Source organism: Heliangelus exortis, chromosome 1, assembly GCF_036169615.1.
Source record: "Heliangelus exortis chromosome 1, bHelExo1.hap1, whole genome shotgun sequence".
NCBI lineage: Eukaryota > Metazoa > Chordata > Aves > Apodiformes > Trochilidae > Heliangelus > Heliangelus exortis.
In genome coordinates, this window is record NC_092422.1 from 103,014,750 (window position 1) to 103,038,422 (window position 23,673).

The window sequence follows — 23,673 nt, forward strand, 5'->3', positions numbered from 1 at the left end:
GCTGTGATTGCAATCTTCAGCTGCAGAAATCTGCTGGTTTTGTCTCATCCTGGGGTGTAAAGTAATTTCTGGTATAGAAAGCCCCTTGAAGCCTGTCTATAGAGGATTGAAGTGTCTATAGAGGATTCATCTTTTACTTTGTCATTTGTTTTAGTTTTCAGGAAGAATTCCAGCTGTGAGATTATTTTTTTTCAGTCAGGTATATCAACCTGCAAGGAGTGCAGGCTTAATCAGTCACTGTTTACATCACTGAACTGATGATAGAAGAGAAAATGTCTCATGAAAATCTTCTATATCAACTAGTCTCAGAGAAGATAGTATTGAACTCTCTGGATGCTTTGTCTGTCATTTACAGGGGAATTTGAAGTTTAACGATATGTGCAAGTTGGCTGCCTGTTTCAACTAGAATTGGAAAAGAAGTAGACTGCTTTACGAATATAAATTGTTTTGCTTGGAAATTAACATCTCTGCCATCAGTACTTTTTACAGACAGACCTGCAGAGATTAACTCTTTCACTGAATCTGCTGTTTAAACAGACTTCACTCTTTAAAACACTGTCTCCTCAGCTAAACTGTTCTATATGTACTCTTAAAGATACAGAGTAATCCAGTTGCTTAAAATTACGTTAATATGAATCAATTTTATAAAATATTTACCTACTGCTGAAAAGATTAATATAAAGTGTTTTAGGGAGTGGTGATACACAGCTTTAGAATGGTCTTGCAAGTGATAGTGCAATAACATTTTTGGTCTAGAAAAGGTGCAAATTACACACCAAAAATCATGTTACCTAGAGCTGAATTTCTCACTGGTTTAACTTTAGTGACTTCATTGAATTGCTTGTTATAGGAACCTGAAGTCCAATTTCAGTCAGGTCAGGGATCTACTTCCAAAATTTCTATTTTTAAAAGCTCTTCTGAGTTTAGTATGGTATCATTTAAACTCCATAAGTATTTTTCTTTTTCATATTATATGCCTGTATCATTTTAAAGCAACTGCTCTGTCCAGATCTTGACTGGGCTGAGCAACTTGATATCTAGATCATACTTGCACCCAGCTTGAAACCAGAACACTGGAAGCTTGTCCAATTAGTCTTATGTGGTACTCAATGCATTTCATCTTTTGTGTACCTATGTACCTCTGAAGTAATATGTGTTTCTACAGCAGATACATCTGTAGATAACTCGCAAAAATCAGTTATAAGCCATGTCTTACTTTTATTATTTTCTTGAAGAAGGAGTTATCCATCTAATAGCCTTTGAGTATTTCCCTAGGTATTGGGAGTTACAGAGTCTGTTGCTCAATTATTTTCAAATTCAGCAGAAGTTATGCAAGTGCTTAATTTTAGAAGTCAGCTTGGACTGCCCCCAGTGCACTGTTGGCTAAGCGATACTTAAGGCTTTTCCCTATCCCAGTGTTTTCCTCGTGACTTAACAGGTGACAGTCACATGCCAAGTGCTCTCTTTGGCATTTAGACTCCAGGCATTCTAGCCCAAGGTGCTTGATTTTCACTACTTGTCTATCATTCACCACAGGGATAAAAATTAGAAGTAAGGCAGTCATTATGTATTTTTAATTACCTGTTGTTTTTTAGAGGAAATGGTTTGGCCCTTGGTCTTTAAATAATAAGGTCTGGAGGTTGTGGGTTGATTTCTTCTTTTGTTCTTTTTAGTTTTGTGAGACAGCTGGATAATTTGACAGATGGATGTAATTGGTATGTGGGGAGGAAGGAGAAGTAGTTGTATTACACCAACTAGGGCTTCTAGTCCTCCAATGATTTCACCTACCTCTGAGTATTACAATGAGGAGGCACTGTGCTTTTCAGTTTCTGAGTGTATGCAAACCATTTCATCCGTCTTTAAACATCTGCACAGTGGATATTTACACCTAAGCCACTCACCTGGGAATTCAGAGGAGAGATTTAGGCACTATTATGACATAACTGGTCTGTTCTACGTTAGACAATTACAGAAGAAAGAGCCAGATCACACCTCTGCTACTTTCACTCCACTAACTACAGGGACTTTAGACAGCTAGTTCAGTCAGATATAGGGTATGATAGGGTATCATAGAATACCAGGTTGGAAGGGACCTCAAAAATCATCTCATCCAACTTTTCATGGCAAAAGTGCCATCCAGACAAGATGGCCCAGCACCTTGTCCAGCTAAATCTTAGAGATGTCCAATGTTGGGGAAGCCAGTACTTCCCTAGAAGATTATTCCAATGGCTGATTGCTCTCATTGTGAAAAAAACAGTATTCTTCTTAGTGTTAGGGGGGAAAAAAGGGACAGGAAAGCTGGCACTATGAACTAGAGGTTCTGCATGACATTTGAAAAGGGCTTTTGCTTCCAGTGTCAAAGCATACTCCATGAACTTTTGTATTATCAATATCTACCCCTGTATTTTGGGATAGCAAAAACTGATGTCTAAATTTAGAAATTTACATTGAATTTTATATCCATTTTTAATTTTGGTCAGATGCATCTTGTTCTTTGTCTATAGCAAATAACTACATGGCAAACTTGTTCAACTCTGTTTAAAAAAAAAAAAAAGAGGCAGTCCTCTCAAATATTCCCTTTTCCTCTAGGCCCCTGTATTTGTTAATAATTTCTGAAGGTGGTAAAAAAACTATGCAAATGTTATGGCTTAGCTTGTCATACACAATATTTCTTTTGTGGCATGTGTACTATTGTGGATATACTTCAAATGTTACCATTAGGAGACACTAGCTAAAATGTAATAATTAAATAGAAGTTCAATTGAGGTGTTTACTGATTTATTTATTTTTTAAAAGAAAACTCAGTTACATCCATAGTGGATTCAAATGCAAACCTTGTATGTGCTTTTGAAAGGGCAGCCAAATAAAAACTCCACACCATGGAATTATCAAGTCAGGGCACCAGTATGCGGTAGCCTTAGGGGCACAAGTACTTGCAAATAAATGCACCTCTAATTGTCTATGCCATGAGAACTGCCAGCATCATTAGGTCATTCTTTCACGGCACAGAGCCAGTAATAAACAGGCATCCTTCTGGAAGCAGTTTGCAATTGCTTAGCATGAGAAAGAGTAATGTCATGCTCCCAACCTACGTTATGATTACCTTCTGGCTGGCAGAGAGAGAAATTGGAGAGGTCAACAGAGCCCAAATACCTCAGTGTCAGAAGATAAGCGATGAACTGTGGGCTTCATGGAGAGCTCGGGGCCAGCCATGCTCCTTCATAGCCATTTACACAACATGGGTTAATTTCTATACACTGTCAACTTTATGTCACAGTTACAACAATCTCCTGTTTCCCGTAGGCAGCAGTGGCTATACCAGTAAATGAACACTTACAGGTACATTTCTCCTTTATCCCAGAGCAATTTTCAGAAGCTTCAAAATGACATTTGAGATGAAAATGGAAAAAGAATGAAGCCAGGTTGTGACTGTGGTGACATTCGTGATACTGATAGCTTCTGCAGAGTAATTCTTTCCCAAAAGGGAAGAGTGCAATGAGGCTAAAGCTTCAGTGTACTTGCCCTATCTTATGCTTCATCACCAAGCCAGTCTTTGCAGGGTTTCTGTCCCTTAAACCGTGTACATCATGGAAGACCAGATTCCATGTTTCAGTCCTAAAGAAAATACCTATGAACTTAGTGTCTTGCAGATAGAATGGGAAAGTTGCCTTGTTTAGATCAGCACCTCTGGGAATACAACTACCCTTTGCATCTCCTGCTGAAAGACCATCCTCCACAGATACAGAAGAGGGATGAGAAATGACTGTTTATTAGATCTTAAAACTGGAGATCTAAGGCCCTGCTAAAGTTTCATATCATAGGTTGTAAGATATGGCTTGATCCGTCAAAGGGCATGACTTTTGGCAGAGAAAAAATTGGCCTCAGACACTTGCATGTGTGCAGCATCTATTGTTTTAATATGTGAGATGGGCTGGAATTAGCCCAGACTCTTGAGGTTGCTAGTTGCTATGAATGGGTTCATGTCACCTCACATTTCTGGTCTTGGTGCAGAGATAACAATGTTGGAAAAGTAGTCCTGAGAATGGGCTAAGGGGGAGGAAAAAGTTGGGGGGGGAGGGGAGGAAGTAGGAAATGGGGTTGTATAGGAAGATAGAAATGTGGGTGAGCCATTTTGAATGATCCAGTGAGGCAGTATGAGAGGGTGTAAGATGGGATGCACAAATTCTGCAAGTGCTTTGTTTTATCCCTCTGCTCATCATTGTGAGCACTAACTCTGGTCATCACCCTGCATTTTTTGATACTGGGGGAATTACTTTGGAGGCACAACCTATTCTTCTGGGTAAGCATTGTATTGCTGCTATACAAGTGTGGTGATACCAATAAAAAGATCAGGCCAGGTTTCATGCCTGTTCTGTGATGATTTTGCAGACACAGTCTATGTGAGGGATTAATGAAGTGTCACAGAACATTATAGACTGCCAGCAGTCCTTGGGTTTGCCGCTGGGGAATTTCTAGGACATCTGTCCTGACATCAATCCCACATGATAGGAATACATGGTGACCAGAGTGTTGAGCCAGAATGGGAGGAATAAAATGGTGAGGGGAGGAGACTTCTTCATAATTTGCCTTCCAAAAGGCCTATCTCTTGCTTTCATGTAAAATTCAGGCTAAATTTATTGCCTAGGATCTAGCACGGACAAGTCTCTAAAAAAATCTGGATATAGACCTCTAGATATAATCAGTTTCTCATCCAACTTGTGTAGTACTTGGGGCATGAATTATAAACAAGGGTGGAAGGCTGGTATTTGCAATACTGTATGCATAAAGATATGGCATTTTCAATTAAAATTTTTGGAAAGTAAGAAGAAGAAATGTATTTTTCAGTTTACCACAGAGATTGTTTTTAAACACCCTGGAGAAACATACCCTATTTAGCTGCAAGAGTTTAAGGAACCTTGAGATAGCATGTGTGAGGATTGTTGGGTGATTGACCAATGTCACAGTAAACCAGCTTTAAGAGTTTTCTTTTGGAAAAAAATTAGGAGGTGTGTTTGTGCCAGCTGAGTCTGTTCTTATGCAAGAATCAGTAGCTGATTTTCTCTCCTTATTGACAATTTTAATAATATTGATGTCCAGGGTTTGGGTTTTTGTACATTCTAAGTATGAAAGTATTTAGACATTTCTGTGCATAGCTTAGTCAAGACACTCTAGTTCACAATCCTATTCAGCAACATTTCACTTTTGGATATATTCTTGTATAGTTTCAAACCAAATTGAAACTATTCTCTTGTCTTTTGAATCCTGAAGAGTTATTTTGTCTTTTTGTCACGGTTTACACTGGCCCAGCAATTAAACCGAGTAACAGATGCTCTCTATTAATCTCTCTCTCCTCCCTGATAAGAAAGGAGAGAGAATAAGGGAGAGAGACTTATGGGTTGGAAACTAAACTACACAACTTTAATGAAACAGTAATGATAAATAGGAAAAATTACTAAATATATACAAATATACAAGAAAATGGATACCACATTCCTCCCCCCTTTCCCCCAATAGCTCTCACGTCACCACCGAGGCTGCAGGGCAGCCCTGGGAAAGTCCAGGCTGGACTCCTGGAGTCAGCAGCAGTCGGGAACTGGAGGCAGGAACACACAGATAAGGGCTGGCACGGATCAGGAGCACAGGCAGAGGAACGGACGGGATCCTTCCAGGATGCCGGGTGAAGGAAGGGAAGCAGGAAAGGCAGGAAGGGCAGGCAGCCGGAAGCTGGAAGCAGGAAATCTGGCTTGGCCCTCGTGATCCCTCAAATTTATACTGAGGATGACGTATATGGGATGGAATACTCTGTTTGGTCAATTCTGGCATCTATCTTGTCCGTTCCTCCCCAAAGGAGGGATGCAGGTGGGACCTCTTTATGTTTTCCTCAGAGCTGAGCAGTGTCCTTGGCTCTGCACACCAGTCTCTAGCAGTAACTATAAACATCAAGTGTTATCAGTCCTAGAAACACACACTGTCTGAGAAACTTGCAACTACTTACAAGAGACTTAGCTAAAAGCAAAAGTACAAGACAGAAAATCACCTTTATCCTGGCCCAAACCAGGACACTTTTCCAATATTTTTGGCTGGATCCCTGGACAGTTATCAGGCTATAACATTTTTTGTAAATGAACTTGCCTAATATGTCTGTAAGGTGTCAGCGGCTCTTTTTAATTTATTTCTTTTTGACCATAATATTGTTTTACCTAGGTTTTACAAAGAAGGAAAGGTAATCAAGCTTCCAAAATTATAGACATCCTTGTTATGAGCTCACATGTCTTGTCTAGACTTTTCTGAATTCAAATTGTCTTGACAATAGTTGGGTATTTTAAAATAAACAAGACAGCTGTAAAAAAAGAAATAAAAATCAAAGAACAAAATGATCATTTACAGTCCTCTGTGCTTACAGAAGATTTGAAAGGCCAATGTTTTCTAAGTGCAAGTTGTAGCAACTATTGTGTCTTAACAGTATAGTCTATTGACTCAAGAGTGACCCAAAAGTGAACTTAAAAACTGCTCCATAATGAAAGGTTCAATATTTAGTATTTGTAGTCAGTGCTCTCACCAAAGCATGCATGAGATATGGGGCTTTTTAAGTCAGTGTCATTTCAGCAGAAAGGATGTCAAAATATAATGGAATAATTAGGGCATAGGAAACAAAGAGAGAGTTGACTGTCTCCTGTGTGCTTTAGAGAAATGTCTTTCCATTCCATGGAGCTCAGGGGAATCATAGTATAGTTATTTGACTAATATAAAGCGAATATTTGGCCTTGTTTGAAATACATAGGGAAGATTTTTTTTCAGAACAGTCATATATGGATCTTTCATAAGAATAATACTATTCTTAAGGTCATGAAAAAGTTATGGATAAAAGCATAACCAGTTATAAACACTAATATATATATTATATAGTATATATAATATAGTATATAGTATATATATAATATACATATATATATAGTTGAATAAATATTTTAATATCAGAAAAATTGATTAGTTTTAATAATGACAGCACACCAAATAATCAAGCTTGCACTATAAACTATGTACACTATCTGCATGGTATCACCACAGAAAGTTCTATCTTGTCTAGCATCTATTTCTAGAAGATTCCCTTGAGTGAGACAAACATTTTGCAAAGGCTGATGGAACTATAGCAATGATAACAGAGAAATAAATAACATAATTCTGTCAGTGACCCCAGTGACTCATTCTTCTCATTTGAGAAGGACCTGTCAGGGCTCTAGGTGGAAAGAGAAAACTTATTAAAGAGAGTTAACTAGGAATCAATCACCTGAAAGCAGCAGAGGCTGGATTCATACTGGCTCATGTTTAGCTTCTTGTCAGCCAGGTTCCCCAGGTCCTTCTTAGCTTAGATGCTGAATTTTTCATCTGCCATTGCTGAATTTTCCTGCCTCTCTGGGCCCTTTTCTCCAGCCTGGAGAGGTCCTTGTGAATAGTGGCCTTCCCCTCAAGTATACTCCGGATGACCAAAGTTTGGTGTAAACAACCTCCTCAATGGCAGCACATTCCACAACCTCAGCAAGGTCTTTGATATTGAACAGAACAGGACCCAGGACAGATTCCTGAAGAAGTCTGACTGGAACCAAGTACTAGTCCCTTCGACCTCATTAACGGTCTAGTTAGTTTTTCACCCATTTAGTAGTACACACATCCAGGACAAGGGTAACATCCCAGCCTCCATACAAAGAATACCATTGAAGACAATGACTGAAGGCTTGCTGAAGTCAAGGTACACAACGTACAGTCCTCTTTTATCTACAGTTCCTGTAATTTCTTTGGAGTTTTCACGTTTGGTAGTTGGAGAATTATAGAAACTTAACTTTATAATTTTGTCATAGGTTCAAGAATAAAATGTATTGTAAAGAAAAGACTAGAAAAACTCTTCCTCAGAATGGAATCATAGAAAGAATCATAGTATTGCTTATGCTGGAAAAGGCCTTCCGAATTATCAAGTCCAACCTCATTCGAACCCTATAACCCTATTCCTGATGACCCACCACTAAACCATGTCACCAAACAATACATCCATATGTTTTTTAAACACATTCAGGGATGGTGACTCAACCACCACCCTGAGGAGTCTGTTCCAGTGCTTACCAACCCTTTCTGTAAAGTTTCTCCTGGTATCAAAATTAAATCTGCACTGATGCATAGGTACCTTAGTCCAAACTAATTCAAAGTGGAAAGACCTTTAAACCTAAGGAAGGTATTTTGAGAAATAATAAAAGGGTTAAATTGTTTTTCACAATTTTTATTATATGATGAGAACCATCATATTACTCTGCTTCCTGAAAACTGTGGCATTATGGGCAGGATATAAACTTTGAAGGGAATTCACGACTCCTTCAGTGGAATAGTAATTCTGAATGGTAGCTATGAATGATCTGTATGACTCAGGTCTTATATGACACATATCCCCAGAACAGAGAATTAAAATAATTTCTTCCTAGATGTTCATATGTTTCTTCCTTCTACTATCTGAGAACCTGAAATATTAAAGTGCATATTTTTATCACACCTGTGGACAATTAGGGTATTCCTTTGCCTTAAATTTACAGCTGAGAATTGAAAAAAAATTCTAAAATGAAAATTGACTAATAGAACACATAAATGTCTAACACTGAACAGAGTCCCCATTCTACCAAGAGTATTTCACATGTCATAGCATCATATTTAGAGATAGCTCATCACTGGTTTGAATTGGAACAATGAATTCTCAGCACATCTACAAATCTATGATCAAGAGTCTGAAATCAGAAACTAGTGGAGAAAATTGCAGAAACTCACTTGACATTCAGCTGTTAACATTTTCGTGTAAGTAGTTTGCCAATATTGCTTTGAAACTACAACATAATGGTAGGTTTAGATTCTGAATCATTAGTCTAACAGCCAGCTTTTTGTCCATGTACAATTCTTTCTTTCCTACAGTGACATGATATGCTTCCCAACTTCTCTAGCAGATGAGATGAAGGTTCTGTATGAAAAGATATCATTTTCTGCGTAACTTTTATTCACTGCGGAATAGTACCTGGTTTGTGCCATGAATACCTAGTAGCCTATCAGCTCCACCTATATGAATTGTCACAATGAATGTGGAAAAGCATGAATGTTTCTGTGTTCATGAATCATCTTGTGGAGGGAATTCAGCCCAATCTGAATGCCCAGGCAATATCAATAAATATTAATTATTGGGAAAATTGCATTAATTTATCGCTATCCAGGATGAGCTATTATTCTAGCAAAGTATGAAGGTGGTATCAAAGCATTTATCCCACAAACTTCATACTTTTCTGTTCATAAGAGATCTTGAAGTCTAAAAGTCTGTCTCCAGGTTTCTCTGGAAAGAACCACCTTCAACTGAAATCAAGCAGGCGAAAAGAAATCAGGACAGTTAGATACTAGAGTTCCACTGGTTTATGTTTAGATCTGGAAAATCTTTCTCTTAGCAGAAAAGTGGATGTGTTTGAATTCTGTCTCGGTGTCATTATATATTTACCAAACTGTGAGTCTCTGTGGTGTCCAATGCCTTGATCCCAGAACTAGCATTCACTGTTCTATTTGTCAGGTTTATGATTTTACAGTTGTTTCCTGGAGCACATGTCACACATGGCTCTGTAAAAATCCTGAAAATGTATTTTTTTAATAAATCCATAGGAGAAAGTATTGTATCTGTTGGTGTATATTTGGACAAAGTTGAGAGCCTCTACTCATAGTTCTCAGCCCTGTGTTCCTTGCCACTGGAGATTTGCCACAGGCTCTCCCATTCCTGTATTGTGCTTCTCTCTCTGTTCAGTCAAAGTTGTTATTATTTGCATTTGGCTGGTTCAGCAGTTCTATAGAACCAAGTCCTACAATTATAATAGGTACCTCTGTCCTGTCTGTCTCTTCTCTCTTGTTCTGGTTTCTCAAAAAGCTTCTTCTATGTCTTTTTTTTAAAAAGTACTTTTCATCTTTGTACCTTTATCCTATTTAGGCTGTCTCTCTCTTTTCTTTTCTGTGTGAAGCGTGAACTTCTGATGTTAATCACTCTTTGCACCATGGTTATTGTCAACCATGCAGAAATTTCTTATAATCAAGCATGTTTGTTAAGTTAAGCATCTAAATTCTCCACCCAAATAGGCAGGAGCTTACATGTAAAGAAAGCTTATCAATATTAAACATTTCATTTCAAGCTCTTTCAGTCAGGAAGATAAAGAGAAAATATGTCATGTGCAACATAGACTGATCACATAGCTTGTGACTGTATTTTTTAGATTGGATTATACAGAAATGTTAATACTGGGGAACCTTTTTAGTATCTAAATTCTATGGTTGGTTTATTTTTAAAACAATTCTAGCTCATAGTCATTAATGCCCGCCCAAGTCTCTGTTGAAGCCAAACTTGGCAATGTTTGCCAGTATTTTACCATCATTGTTGTAATTACTTCCTTTGGATAGTTGACCAATCTTTAAATTATTGTCATTTTGAAGAAATTCATCCTAATGATATCTCCTGCATCTGTTATATGCTATGTCAAATGAGGCTCATTTTTACTAACATGTTCTAATATCTTATGAAGACTGTCATCTGAATTGTAGAAAAAAATCTGCCTCTTGAAACTTTCCAGACAGGTAGTTTGTTTTTGCTAGAGAAAGCCAATTATTTTAAAGGATTATGTAAATATTCAGCTTGTAACCTTCTACACCAATATTTCATTGACATTGCACTTCCACTGTAGAATTATTCTGTGATGTAACAGGTAACATATTAAGAAGCAGGTAACATTTTTCTTGAGAAACAGCATGTATATTTAATAGATTAAATTTCAATTTGTGTTAAACATCCCAGCTGTCTGGAAGGTTTTATCTGCCTTTTGAATCTGGGACATTCTATGTTGTTCGGTTTTTGTTTTTGTTTTTTTTTTTTTTTTTTCCCAGTATTTTGCAAGGAATAAGGAAATTGGTGTTATAAACTGTAGCACAAAAAGAAGCAGGTGAGAGCATTAGTGCCTCTCTGAAAATTACACTTTGCAATAAAGCTTCCTGCAGTGCTTAAGTATTTCCCCTTAGTGTTCTGTAAAGTGAGCACATTGCCTAATAGACTCAATTCAATAATTGCTTTTCCTCTTTTTTTAAATGTCCTTTTTCTACAGTGTTTACACATAAAATGATGCAGAAAGTACAGCATGAAAAACAACTAAATGCGGCATTTTTAGTGCCCATTAAATCCATTTTGTATGTGTATGTCTTTTGAAATAATTCTTTTCCTTGCTCTCAGGTGGGAACACATTCTAAAATAAAAAGGTTTATGGAATAGAATAATAGATAAAATTGAAATACAGCATGAGTAATTATAATTGAGTACTGGACTGGTAGTTATGAGAAAAAAGTTTTGGGAGAGGATATGATACTCAGTCTTTTAGATACTTCAGTTTCTATAGGTAAGAGATTAGCTACACTCACAGGTAAAATTACAGCAGTCTTGAATCAGCCATTAGCAGCAGAACACAAGAAGACACAGTGGTATAACTCCTTCAGTGCAATTCATGCTCATGGTACTTGCTCTGTTACACAGCTACAGAAACAAAATTTTACCCCTGTATAGCAGATGTGTTCTGGAACACTCAGTGTCATGGAGAACACCAACTCATTTCTTACCTGCGTTTTTACCCCACATTTATAGTAGCATAGTACCCTGAGAACGTGTGTGCTGTAAGACATCAGGGTAAAACACCATCCTTCTAAAGGAGAAGTGTGTGTTTAAAGAACAGCCTAAGGAGGGCAGCTTAGAATCAAATTAGGATTTCATAACAGTTGCTTTAATTTCTTCTTTGTATTTGATATTCCTTCATTCAAAACCCCTCACCTCCTGTTCTGAAGACATAACATCTCTATATGAAGCTGACCACTGATTTTGGAATAACTACTTTTTCGCCAGCTGAGAATACTTTGTATTGTTTCTTTCTCCACTATTACTTCACCTTTTTCAGTTCATTATTTTCAATACAAAAATTACTTGTATTTTTTACCCTTCCCTAGCTTTCTTGGGCTATGGAAGATGCATTTTTCCTTAAATTACAGTAATCTTTGTGTTCCTACTTTTAAAGCACTGAAAACAGGGAGAAGTAGGTTTCTGTCACATTTCTATATATCAGCTCTGTACATTTACTATGACCTCATGCTCTTGGCATTCAGAACTCAAGCTCAGTAGAACCTTTTTTGAAATCACTAAATTGTTATGTCTTATGCTGTTTACCAGTCACAAAGGTGAGGCTTATGTACGATAAATGTGGAAATGAGGTGCAGAAAATTCACGCTGGAAGAAAGGGTTTAATTGATTAACTCAACTATAGCCTTCTGCCTATTTTTATTCAGTTACAAATTCTCAGGCAGTCTGCAAATTTTAAAAGGGAGTAAATGGAGTGCATATGGGAGGATAACATTACAGTCAGGTCTGTTGGCATAATTTGGGAGTGGCTGTCTCATATGTGAGACATGCAGCCACAAGTGAGCTGTGTTGGAGGTTTTTTTTTTTGGTTGGTTTGGTTTGGTTTGGTTTGGTTTGGTTTGGTTTGGTTTGGTTTGGTTTGGTTTGGTTTGGTTTGGTTTGGTTTTTTTATGTGATTACTGAAGCCTATAGCCACACCATTCCTACCTTATACAGCCCTAGAACTCCTACTGCACTTGCATCAGAGACACCCCTTCAGTACATCCAGTACTTGCTTACACAGTTTTCTAAAACTGTATTGGCAGTTCTCCTTTGCTCACAAAACTGGGACTCATAGTCCATATAGACAACAGTTCTCTTTGCTACAGGACAGCCCAAGAGCACTGTTTTGAAAGGTGATTAAATTGTTCCACTGCACAGGAAAGAGATTTTATCTTGCCCCTAAATAGGCATTGCTCACAAACCAACTGAATTTCACAGCATTGCATTGTTCTCAGTTGTGCTGGTATATATTTTGACAAATATGCCAAATACTTGGCTTATTTGTAAAATATATTGTAGTTGTATGGATGGAAGGAAATGCATTTCTCTCCACACAAGCACCTTTGTGACATTAAACCAGTCAATTAAGCCACCTGCTAAGGGACAGAAAAGAAGGGTTGGAAAAATATCCAAACAACCTTTTTAGGTGTGAAAATGTAAACACCACTGTGGTGTGTGAGCATAGCTCCAGAACAAATAGCAAGGTAAGGTAAGTGTCAAGGCACGTGGGATTGTGGTTCTGACAGGCTTGGCAGAAAAAAGGTAAGAGAATGAATAACAACGCCATTTCCTATTAGTGTAAAATACAAATTATTCACTGTTTGGTTTTGATAGTCTTTGTCTTTCTATTGCAAGGAAAATTTCAGAGATTTCTCAGACCTAAATTTGGCCAGTTAAAATTACATTTCCAGGTTCAAGGTTCAGTATTTAAAGTACCACTGTAGACTGTTTCCAAATTATGTGTTATAAGACCTGAACAAAAATTGAGTCTGATTTGTAGTTTTACATGGGAAAGCAGAAGTGTCTGGCTGGAAGGGTGCAGAACTGTAAGGAGAAGAGAACTGCCAAGAAACTCTTATAGCTGATGGCCTGTTTTGTCCCTCGTTTAAGAACCTGCTATAAGTAGCTGAGGGACTGAACAGCCGTGCCAGAGCTCTTAATAGTGAATGACCTTGTCAGGGAATGGTCTAACTAGGAGAGCACGATGAGTCTATTGCATTTTGGCTGGTGGGGCTCTGAATAGAAAATTTCATCACAGGTGTGTGCTGAGATGCATATGCATACCTGGTTTTGTTCATCATGAAGCAGAGGCCTGAGGGAACAGTCTTGTACAAAGAAAGAACAGCACAGGCTATTATTATCAAAGTAATACTAACAAGATGAGAGTATTTAAGAGTTTACTCATTGGAAAATAGAAAAAATGTCTACTTCCTATTAAAGGACCTGTTTATGTTTAGCAGGAGCTGAAACATGACCATCTGTGGTGGGATGACCATGGCTTGCTGCCAGATGCCCCCTTGGACCCTCACACTCACCCTGCACAGCAGGACATGAATCAATATAAGGATGGGGAGATTGGTTACCAGTTATTGTCACAGGCAAGACAGACTTGGCTTGGGGAAAATTCATTTATTTTATAGCTAGTTAAAATAGAGTTGGATGGGGAGAAACAAAGACAAAAACTGAAACCAGCCCTTATGTGGGGCCAGCTGCAGCTGGCTAGAACCAGCTGTGTTTGGCATGGGGCAGCTCTGGTCACTCCCTGCAGGGTCCCTGCTGCCCCTGCCAGCACTGGGGCACCTGCACCCCATACAGCCTCTCAGTGAGCTTGGGGACAGGCAGCTAAATCCTTGCTGAAGGCTGCTGCACAGGCATGTGTGTGCACAAGTTTTCTTTGATTAACTTTACAATAGGGATCCACTTCATCAAACATAGCAGCTTTCCTTACATGATTGGTTGTCATCATTGCTTTGTTTTATTGCTGCTTAGAAGTACTACAGTGGTCACTTTTAAGGTGAGACTATAAAGATTTCAGCAGGAATTAGGAAGTGCTATTACAGTGGCCTGTGATATCCCCACAGTGGCAGCAGGAGCCACAGCAGCTCTATGGGCAGCAGGGCTCACCCCAGAGCTGGGCAGGCTGATGGGGCACAAGGGAGTGGGGCTTCTTGGGGATGATGATAGCAGAGATGAAAGTGGGAGGCAAGTGGAATGTCAATATTTCCACTTATTATTGCTATTTAACTGTAATTTTGTTGGTTTGCTTTGTTTTGCTTTAGTTTTTTACTTTGTATTGCTCTCAAACAGTTGTATCCTATCTTCTTGCCTCATAGTGCAGTTTCTAGGATGCTCCAAATGAACCCATTTTGTCCTGGGGAGTGATAGTCTGAGGAAGCACTCAGCACCATCTGCATTCAGTTCATTCCTTAAAATGTATTTACTTGCAGTTTGCACCTAGAGGCAAAAAACCCGAACTATAGACAATTAAACGGAAGTCAACATCAAAAAAAGGAACTGCATAAAAATGAAGAATCTTGTCAAAAGAAAGTAAAAGGGGCATCTAAAAGAATTAAGTCTTTCCAGGTAGCCTGAAGATTATGTAAGGAAAAAAAAATTAAAAAGTTTAGAACCAAAGGGTCAACAGAAGGAAAAACTGATAGACTAAGAAGGAGAGAAAGCAAGTTAATAAAAATAGAGAAGCCATAATTTGAAAAGCTTGAAAATTTGTTTTCCTACCAAGGGGAACTAAGAGTAATAGCTAATCTTTTTTGAAATATATTAGGAAGTGTTCCAGTACATTTCTGAGATCAACGGGATCAAAGTATAAGGGGGAGAGAGATGAATTTGCTAAATCCGTACTTATTGTGGAAGAAACTGGGTATATTGGAAATTGATTCTCTTTTTTCTGAGGTGCTCACCAGCAAGATATTTTTTTAAATGGACTGTGGATGAGGTTGTGGAACAAATGGGCAAAATGAGCAGTAACAAGCCAGCAGGACCAGATGGTTTCACCCTAGCATTTGAAGGGAATTCAAGGATGAGATTGATGAATTATGAACAGTGACAGGAAACTTCATGCTTAAAACCACCTTGCTAACTTGGGGTAACAGGGCTTCAGGAGAGATCCCAGAATGTGCAAGTCTGTAGAAATGACATTTGGGCTTTACAAATAGAAAAAAATATAAAAAAAGACTAAAAATAACAGAAGTCTGAATGAAAAAAAACTTTCTGGGGGGAATACCTCTTGCAGAAGGAAACATCCTATTTTATAAACTTATTAGAGTTACTTCAAGGACACAGCAAATATGCCTTGTGGTAGCCTATTTGATATAGAGGGCAAGTATTACAGCTGTTTCCAAAACTGTAAACAGTAAAGAGGTATTTGTTAGGAATTCGTGGTTTATTCCCTCTTCAAACAGAAATCTTTAAGGTTAAATTAAGCTAGCTAGAAACACGTTTGTTGCAAAGCAAAGAGGTTTATTTTTCATACAGTGACTGATAAACTTTGGGAATTTGTTATCAATGGATATAGCAGATGGCAAAAATTCAAGGTTAATTTAAAAGAAAAATACATAAATTTATGGAATGAAAAACGTTTAAAGCTTACAAAATATTTTTGAACTGTGCTTGGTGTCAGAGGTTCCTGAGATAATTGTAGGTCAGAGGTGTGCTTGGGGAGGCAACACCTGTGCTTGACGTGTTCCCTAGACATCTGCTTATCACTGATACTGGTGAAAAGGTACTGGGCTAGCTGAACTTTAGTCTGATCCAGGACAGCTGTTTCTATGCTGTTAAGTATTGAACATAGACTTGCTAGAACTAGATGCTAAAGGAGCTGGATCCCATTGAGAGCTTGAGGATACCTCCTTACAGTGCTAAAATTATTACCACAAAGGTACTAATGAATAATCTTCTGTGAGAGAGAAGTTTGTGTGAACTAAAGCACTCCCCTCTGTCTGGAGATAATGATACATTTGGGAGAAGAAAAGCAAACTCTTGAAACCAAATAATGTCTGTCTCTTTTTTTCCTTTATTGTATTACTGTTTCATAAGTTATTTTTAGATGTAAAAGAAACTGACACAGTCTATGGTATGAAACTTAGCTCTGAAATATAAACAACAATAAATTTCCAGTGTATTGTTATTAAGATTTCACTATATTATCTTGAAAGCATGAAGCATTTTATTATTTATTATGAACTCGTACAATGTACTTCAACATCAGCTTTTTTGATGCTGGTGAAAAAATATAACTGAGGTACAAAAATTGTATGGTATATTTCCATTCCTTTGATGCTCCTATAGCTCTTATAAAAACCAAAAACATTCAGTTACTGATTGAGAAGAATGTATAATTCAACTAAAGGTCTTATAAAGTTGTTATGGCTAGTTATTAAAGTTATCTGCTGAAAAGAGAATATTCTGCTACATATCCCGAGCTTCATGATGTTCCTACATGCACTGAAAGTTGAAAGGTGCATGCCTTGATTAATGGGGACTGGTACTGAAAACTTTGTGTAGTCCACACTTGTCATTCCAGTTGCAGCACTGATACTTTTATCAGCTCTCTGAGTGTTGTCACTGCACCTCAAGTGCATGAAGGAGTTTTAGCCTGGGGCTTCTCCTTGACTTTGTCTTACATCAACAGCAAATGATTTTAAACAAGTAATATTTGGACAAGCAAGTAGCTGTGGGTGATATTTTAGACAATTGACTTAATGAAAAAAAGTGGAAGCCAAACAGCCACTCTTCATTTTCCTCTTTAAATCTTATGCCAGCAAGCATTTGACCTTAGCTCAAAAAATGCAGCTGGTGTTTCTTATCTAAGCTTACTGTAGTAACAGCAAAAGATTTTCTCATGAGTGTTGGGCCTGAGTTCCTACTGAAAACAGTGCAACTTAGACACATGAATATCTGTCAGTGTCTGTGGCTGAAATGTCTAAGCAGTCTAAAATCCTGACTCATCAAAGGCAAAAAAAGCTCATAATAATCTCTTCTCATTAATAGCATGATATGCCCTTCAGGCCTCAGCTGGCGGTGGGGATGTCACTAACAGACCGAATGTCAGTTAACAAAAAAGAGAAGAAGGAACTGAAAATCTGGTGTGGTGGTAGTTACATCTCCTCATTCTGGCAGTCTCCACCATTTTAACTCTGGCATTTCAGTAGAGCCTATGGGAGCCAAACTTTTTTTAAGCCTGCCTTATGAAAATGTAAAACATTTTAAATAAGTGGTGGTGAATCTCTTTCTGTTAATTGTGATAAATCAGTATTTTCCCCAGCTTTTGTTTCCCAGCTGGAGATGCAGTATGCTTGTAAACTTGTGTGAAGAAACACAATGTTATAAATGGATCTGAAGACGTGCTGGTTGAGAAGATGTTATTTTCCTGAATTGCATGCAATGCAAAGTAACTAAGGTGTGCGTATCCTATCATTATGCTTTCTGCTGCTCTTCTATCCCCAGCAGTACTTCATTAACATTAGTAGCATAGTTCCTGGTTAATCCCAGTAATTTTCAGCAGCCATTCTGATGCATCCACTTGAGCACCATATTATCTTAATACTGCTGACATTTGCATGTCTTTGAAATAAGGTTTTTTTTCAGATATTGTCTATTTAATCCACTGCAATTTCTATCGTTCTTTGTTCTTAGGCATGCTTTACTTACAGCTGATGAAAAAGAATAACTACTAATTTCTCAATAGCTCTTAAAGGTTAAGAAGGAATCAATAAGTTGTAAACAGCAGTATATAAAGCCCAAAGATTTAGCTGTCTGAACACAGACTGCATAATTAGAAACCTATAGAGCCAGAATTATAGTGAAACCAAGGCATTAAAATTTCTGTGTTCAATCAACAATTTTTCATGGGAATGAAATTCTTACATGCCATTTATCATCATCTCAACTGTTCTTTGACAGAAAAGGAAAAGCCCCTAGAAACAGCAATAAAATATTTAAACAAGGTATGCCAATTGTTCCTTATTTTCACTTATCTGTATATAGTTTCTCCTCTCCTTTTCCTCTCCTCCTCACTCTTATCTGAGAGTGTAGGTCTTATCTTATGAGGCTGAAAGGAAAGGAATATATCTTTCTAATTTGCACATCAATATATGGCACCGATCCCAGACAGAGCAGGAGAAGGGTTTATATTACCAATGCGCTTCAGTGATGATCCAGAGTACTTCCAGCTCTGGGGTGTAAAAAAGGAGCTTTCAGGGCAACACTGCTTCACCTTTTACCCATTCCTCTGATTGGAAGAATGTTGCTGTAGTCTTGAGAGGACCTCTCTTCTTTCCCTGTGTGAGATTACCTGGCTGTCAGTCTGAAGCTTGAGCTCTCCTGGCTTTTTATTCTATAGATGAGGTGGCAGCTTCACCAACTCTGCCTTCTCCCTCTGCCGGCAGCAGCAAGGAAGATGCGCCTTATGGAGAAGGTATCCCCTTCCCCTTCACTGTCTTGCACAGTCTCCTAAAAGCAAAGTTGTCACTTGCCCTTAATTATGGATATGTCATTAGGGATATCTTACCAAATGCCTGTTAGAGCTGTTAAGTGGCAGTCAGCTTGTTCTTGTGCAGTCTGTCCCTATCAAGCCCTCAATACGAAACTTCTGATACAAAAGCAGTATCTTTGCTTCTTTATAGAAATTGGAAAACACCTTATCTACTCTGTGGTCAAGGATGACCCACAAATATTCTCTGAAAAGTATTACCTGTAGCTTTGTCCTTGAGCTAATGTCAGTTAGCTGATTGTGGCAGTCATTTCTGCAATTCCCCAGAAAGTAAGGTGAAATTTATGACATCAGAGTTTTTAATGTGGCAATTTTGGGGTTTTTTTTTGGTTGGTGGATTTGTTTGTTTGTTTTGGGTTGTTTTTTTTTTTTCTGCTGCTATACTGGCTTACTCCTATCCTTCTTCCTTTTTGGTCTCGAGATTCTTTTTGAAAGAGATGCTATACTTCCACAGAGGACTTATTTTTCCTGCTTAAAATTTTAAATAAATAGAAATTATTTATAAACTGGCAAAACACAATTCTTTACTATGCATTGTATCCATACAATGCTATGTATGTAGCCATACATACCATTGTTTTCTACAGACAGATTTTAAAGTGCACTTTTTATGAAAGCTACTTGTAAGATGTAGAAGTTACAGTATTTTCTTTGAACTTAAGATGTTTTGAGCCTCAGCTTTTAAAATGGATGTAAAAAGTGTGGTTAATAGCTGACTACTAAAAAAGTTCTAAAACACTAAGCCTTTTTATTTTAACTTCTAAAAATTCAACTATCCAGGTCTCTTTCAGAATAAATCTGAAAAAAATGAAGTCAGTACCTATTCCCTGACCTCCTAAGTGTATCTAAATGAGGTTTACCTTTTTTGTTTAGGGTACACATCAGTATGCCTGTATTCTTCCTTTCCCTGTTCAGCAAAGCAGTTCAGCAAATTTTGCCTTTCATGGGAGTAATTGCCTGCAGAAACATCTAAAGATTTGAGAAAGTATAAAGGAGTAGAAATGCCCAATCTGTTGTTTGGGAAGCTTGTCAGATTCAGAAAAAGATAAAATTGGAGGGGGGATGAACTCAATCACCAAAAGTTTGAAAATGTATGGAGTATATAACAAATGTGGAAGAGATCTGGCCAAAATGGAGAACCAGAAGGTGAGGTTATAAAAAGGACTCTATACAAACCAGGTGGCTGAAGGCACTTATTTTTCACTGTTATGAAAGCCCATTAGAATTAGCACATCTGCAGTGCTCCCACTTTCTTACTGAAGAAGTAGCAGAGGCAGATGGCCAAGAAAAAGAGTGGGGAAAATCAACAGCCCCTTAGAAAGCATGCAATATTTTAAATCTTTATTTTGTATCAAGTAGGTGGAGGGTATATGCACAAGATTTTTCTATTCTTTTTTCACTGGTAACATTTTGTATATGGAAGATGGAGCACACAGCTCCAGTGGAAGAAAAACACAAATCTGCAACACCTTTTCCCCCCACCCTCTTCTTCTTTTTATATTTCAGACTGGGCTAAAAGACTTACTGACTGTGTCCCACTGGTGTGTGAATAAAAGCTGCTGTAGAATAGAAACTGGCAGCCTTGACCTAAAAATTGTGAACATATGGGATAATATATCATGCACACAGCTAATTAAAGTGCAGCCATTTCTATGGTATTAGTCTGATTGTTCAGAAAGCATGCAATTTTGAATTTAAGATCTCAGCCCACGAGTACTGCCACATCAAACTATTGCCAGGGCCTAGTAAGTGTAAGGAAAATTGTGGTCAGTTTTAAATGTCACGGGGAAAAATGAAGAAAAAAAATCTGTTCCTGAAGACAATGTGATTTGAATTTCTTGAAGAAAATTAACCCCAAGGTCTACCACTTAATCTGATGAAGTTGTTCCATTAGAGAAATTAGCAAATTAGTTGGATACCAATAAAAATAAAAACAATAAAACACCTAAAGACCGTAGGAATTTTTACAAGGCACCTGAAGAGTTCAAATCGTAAAAAAGAAACAAAAATAAAAATTAAAATTAAAATAATTATGGAATTAAAAAAACAAAATTAGGCCTACAGGCAAAATGTTAGGCTTGGAAGAGTATATTGGGTGTATTCTTGGAGAAATATTCAGTATCACAATAAATAGGTTTAAAAGTAGAACCAGAATGAAAAAACAAAGGATTTCTGAGGTATTAAGATGAAACTCAAACTGGAAAGTATTTTTCATCAAAAGAATAAAAAGAGGAGTATTTAAGAATTATTTTTAGGTACAATAGTAAAACTACTGTCTTAAAAGAGCATTAATTGGATTTATTTCTTGTTTTAAAGCACAAACTTGGAAAGGAAGTCTGAAATTATTCAGAGATTTCATTGTACCAAAATAAGACTGGCAATCAGTAAGCAATTAAACATCCTTAGAAGAGCTATAAAAACTGAAATACATTTTGAAGTTCCCCAAGCGTTAAAAATAATTTCCTACCACTTATCCTCAAACACAGATGTCTGAACCAACACTAGGTTGAAAAGATTAGATATTTAGAATACTTCATAGTTGTGCTTTATCCAGAACTTGCTCTTAGAAAATATATTTTATGTACTGGAATCATATATTTTATTACATTTTTGCATTACTACAGTAGTGGTATCTGAAGCTGGCAACTGTCATGTAAATGGAAGGACTTTTGTTCGTAGTGATATTGATCCTCAAGGTGGGTTTCAGTACAATTTTGAGTTTAATACCTTAAGAACACAAAGCATTCTGTATGTGGTCTGTTGATAAATACTAACAAAAGTATGTTGAGTGAAAACTTAATATATCTTTTTTAAGAATTTTTATATAGTCACATACAGGATTTACCCACTTCAATACTCTCGAGTCATTATGGTAGTAAAATTTAGTTTAATTCTTGATTAGTACAGAGACAGTAATTCACTGGTCAATGTACAAAGTATCATTCATAGGAATCAGAAAGAGCTCCACTCGTGAGCATACAGTTGATTTGGATGGCTGGGATTTTAATGCATTTGCATGTTTTAATGTTTAATCTGAACCATTGTGGCATGGAAGTTCTAGACTCAGGACATAAAGCACACTGTATGGTTCAATATTTTTTCAAACAGTTTTTCAATATGTCATATTCAAAAGAAAATGGTTTGCAGAAATTATAATTTCAGAAAGATGGAAGAAAGTAGAAAATAGATTATTTAAAAACACAGGCTGAATAATTTAAATAGTCAGCATGAACTGTAAGCCTTAAGTGGTAGCAGATACCTGTCAATCCTGATCTATATTTGCACAATGGCACACAGTTAAGACCTTTTGTCAATAGTTCAGGAGTTTATAGTTAATTTCCATTTAAGAGTAATCAAGCACTTTAAGACATAAAATCTGAATTTATTCACTCTACAGGAGATCTATGTGATTTGTAGAGGCTATGAACTTTGCAAAAAGGTTTCTAGTTCTTATGTAAATTGAAGATAATAGGGTTTCTCATGTTAATCAGGAAAAAAAATAATCTTTTCACTTTATATGGTACAATTCAAATAAATTGATATATGGATTTAAAATTTTTAATATCAATTAGAAAATCTGACTTTCTAAGCTTCTCTGCAATCCTTTCATTATTAGAACAAGATTTAGCTGTCTGTCACCATGGAAATGTAGATCAGGATTTGCTGGTACCTCTGTTAATGGTGTTGGCCTAAGTAATAGGGGGCTGTGAGGGAAATAGGAACTCTGCAGCTGTCTTCTCTCTTGCTCATTTGACAGTCAAACCTAACCTCACACTGGGTAGCTTCTAAAAAGAGAGAAGGGAAGCTAGAGAGAGGGGAAGGGATCACTGAAATTGAGAAATACAGAATAGACTGTATTTCTGTATTTCTCTTCCAGATAGAGAAGTCTTGCTTAGAATTTTTTTTTCTAGTTTATGATGGCAACATAAAGGAACTTTTAACAGAGCTCTCCATCAGAACTTATTAAAAAATGTAAGGCAAAACAGTTTGTCTGCATTCTTTAAAGACAGATGATATTTGTAAGAAGTTACTACATTGTTATATGGCAATTTTACATTGGCAATTTTACTTCAAGGTGAGTTTAGCCAAAAAAGAGATTCCTCCTCCTCCATCAGAAGGAGTGCACATTCTTATCAGAGCAAGTAAGTATTCAGATAAAAACCTTGAAAGAATTTAATAACATCAGGGACTACAATGGTGAAACTGTCAAATTAAAACATGTAGCCTGAATGATTACAGTATTTACTTAGAAATCTCTGTAACAACGGTTTTTAAGAAGATGCATTTTTAGGTGTTTTCCTGACTTAATAGTTAGAGGTACTTGGGGCGATAAATGGCATTAGTAATCAACTGAGCACAGTTGGATTTCATGTCTCTCTGCATGTATTCTGAGTTGGCCATTTGTATGCTCTGGTATTAGGGGCATAAGGAATCACTTAAATAAGTAACTATGTTTTCACACACTACCGTGATGGGTTCCTATGAGAAAATGTGCTGATTTGCCCTCAGTTTTGATGTATTGTACAATATCATGATGAAGCTTTTTCTGACACTGAGCTATCAACCATGTTGCACACTTGTGAATTCTTTGATTTTGCATTTCCTTCAAAGTTGTAGATCTGACCGTGCTGGTGCAACCAAGTTAATCCTGACCAAAACAGTGCTTCCCCAATGCATA

The 23,673-nt window shown here is 37.2% G+C and overlaps 1 protein-coding gene across 4 annotated transcripts in view; it reads left to right on the top strand.

Annotated features, from left to right (window-relative positions):
• CADM2 (cell adhesion molecule 2) overlaps nt 1–23,673 on the top strand; it is a 619,460-nt gene that overhangs the window by 513,054 nt on the left and 82,733 nt on the right. The gene's annotated exons all lie outside the window — the stretch shown is intronic.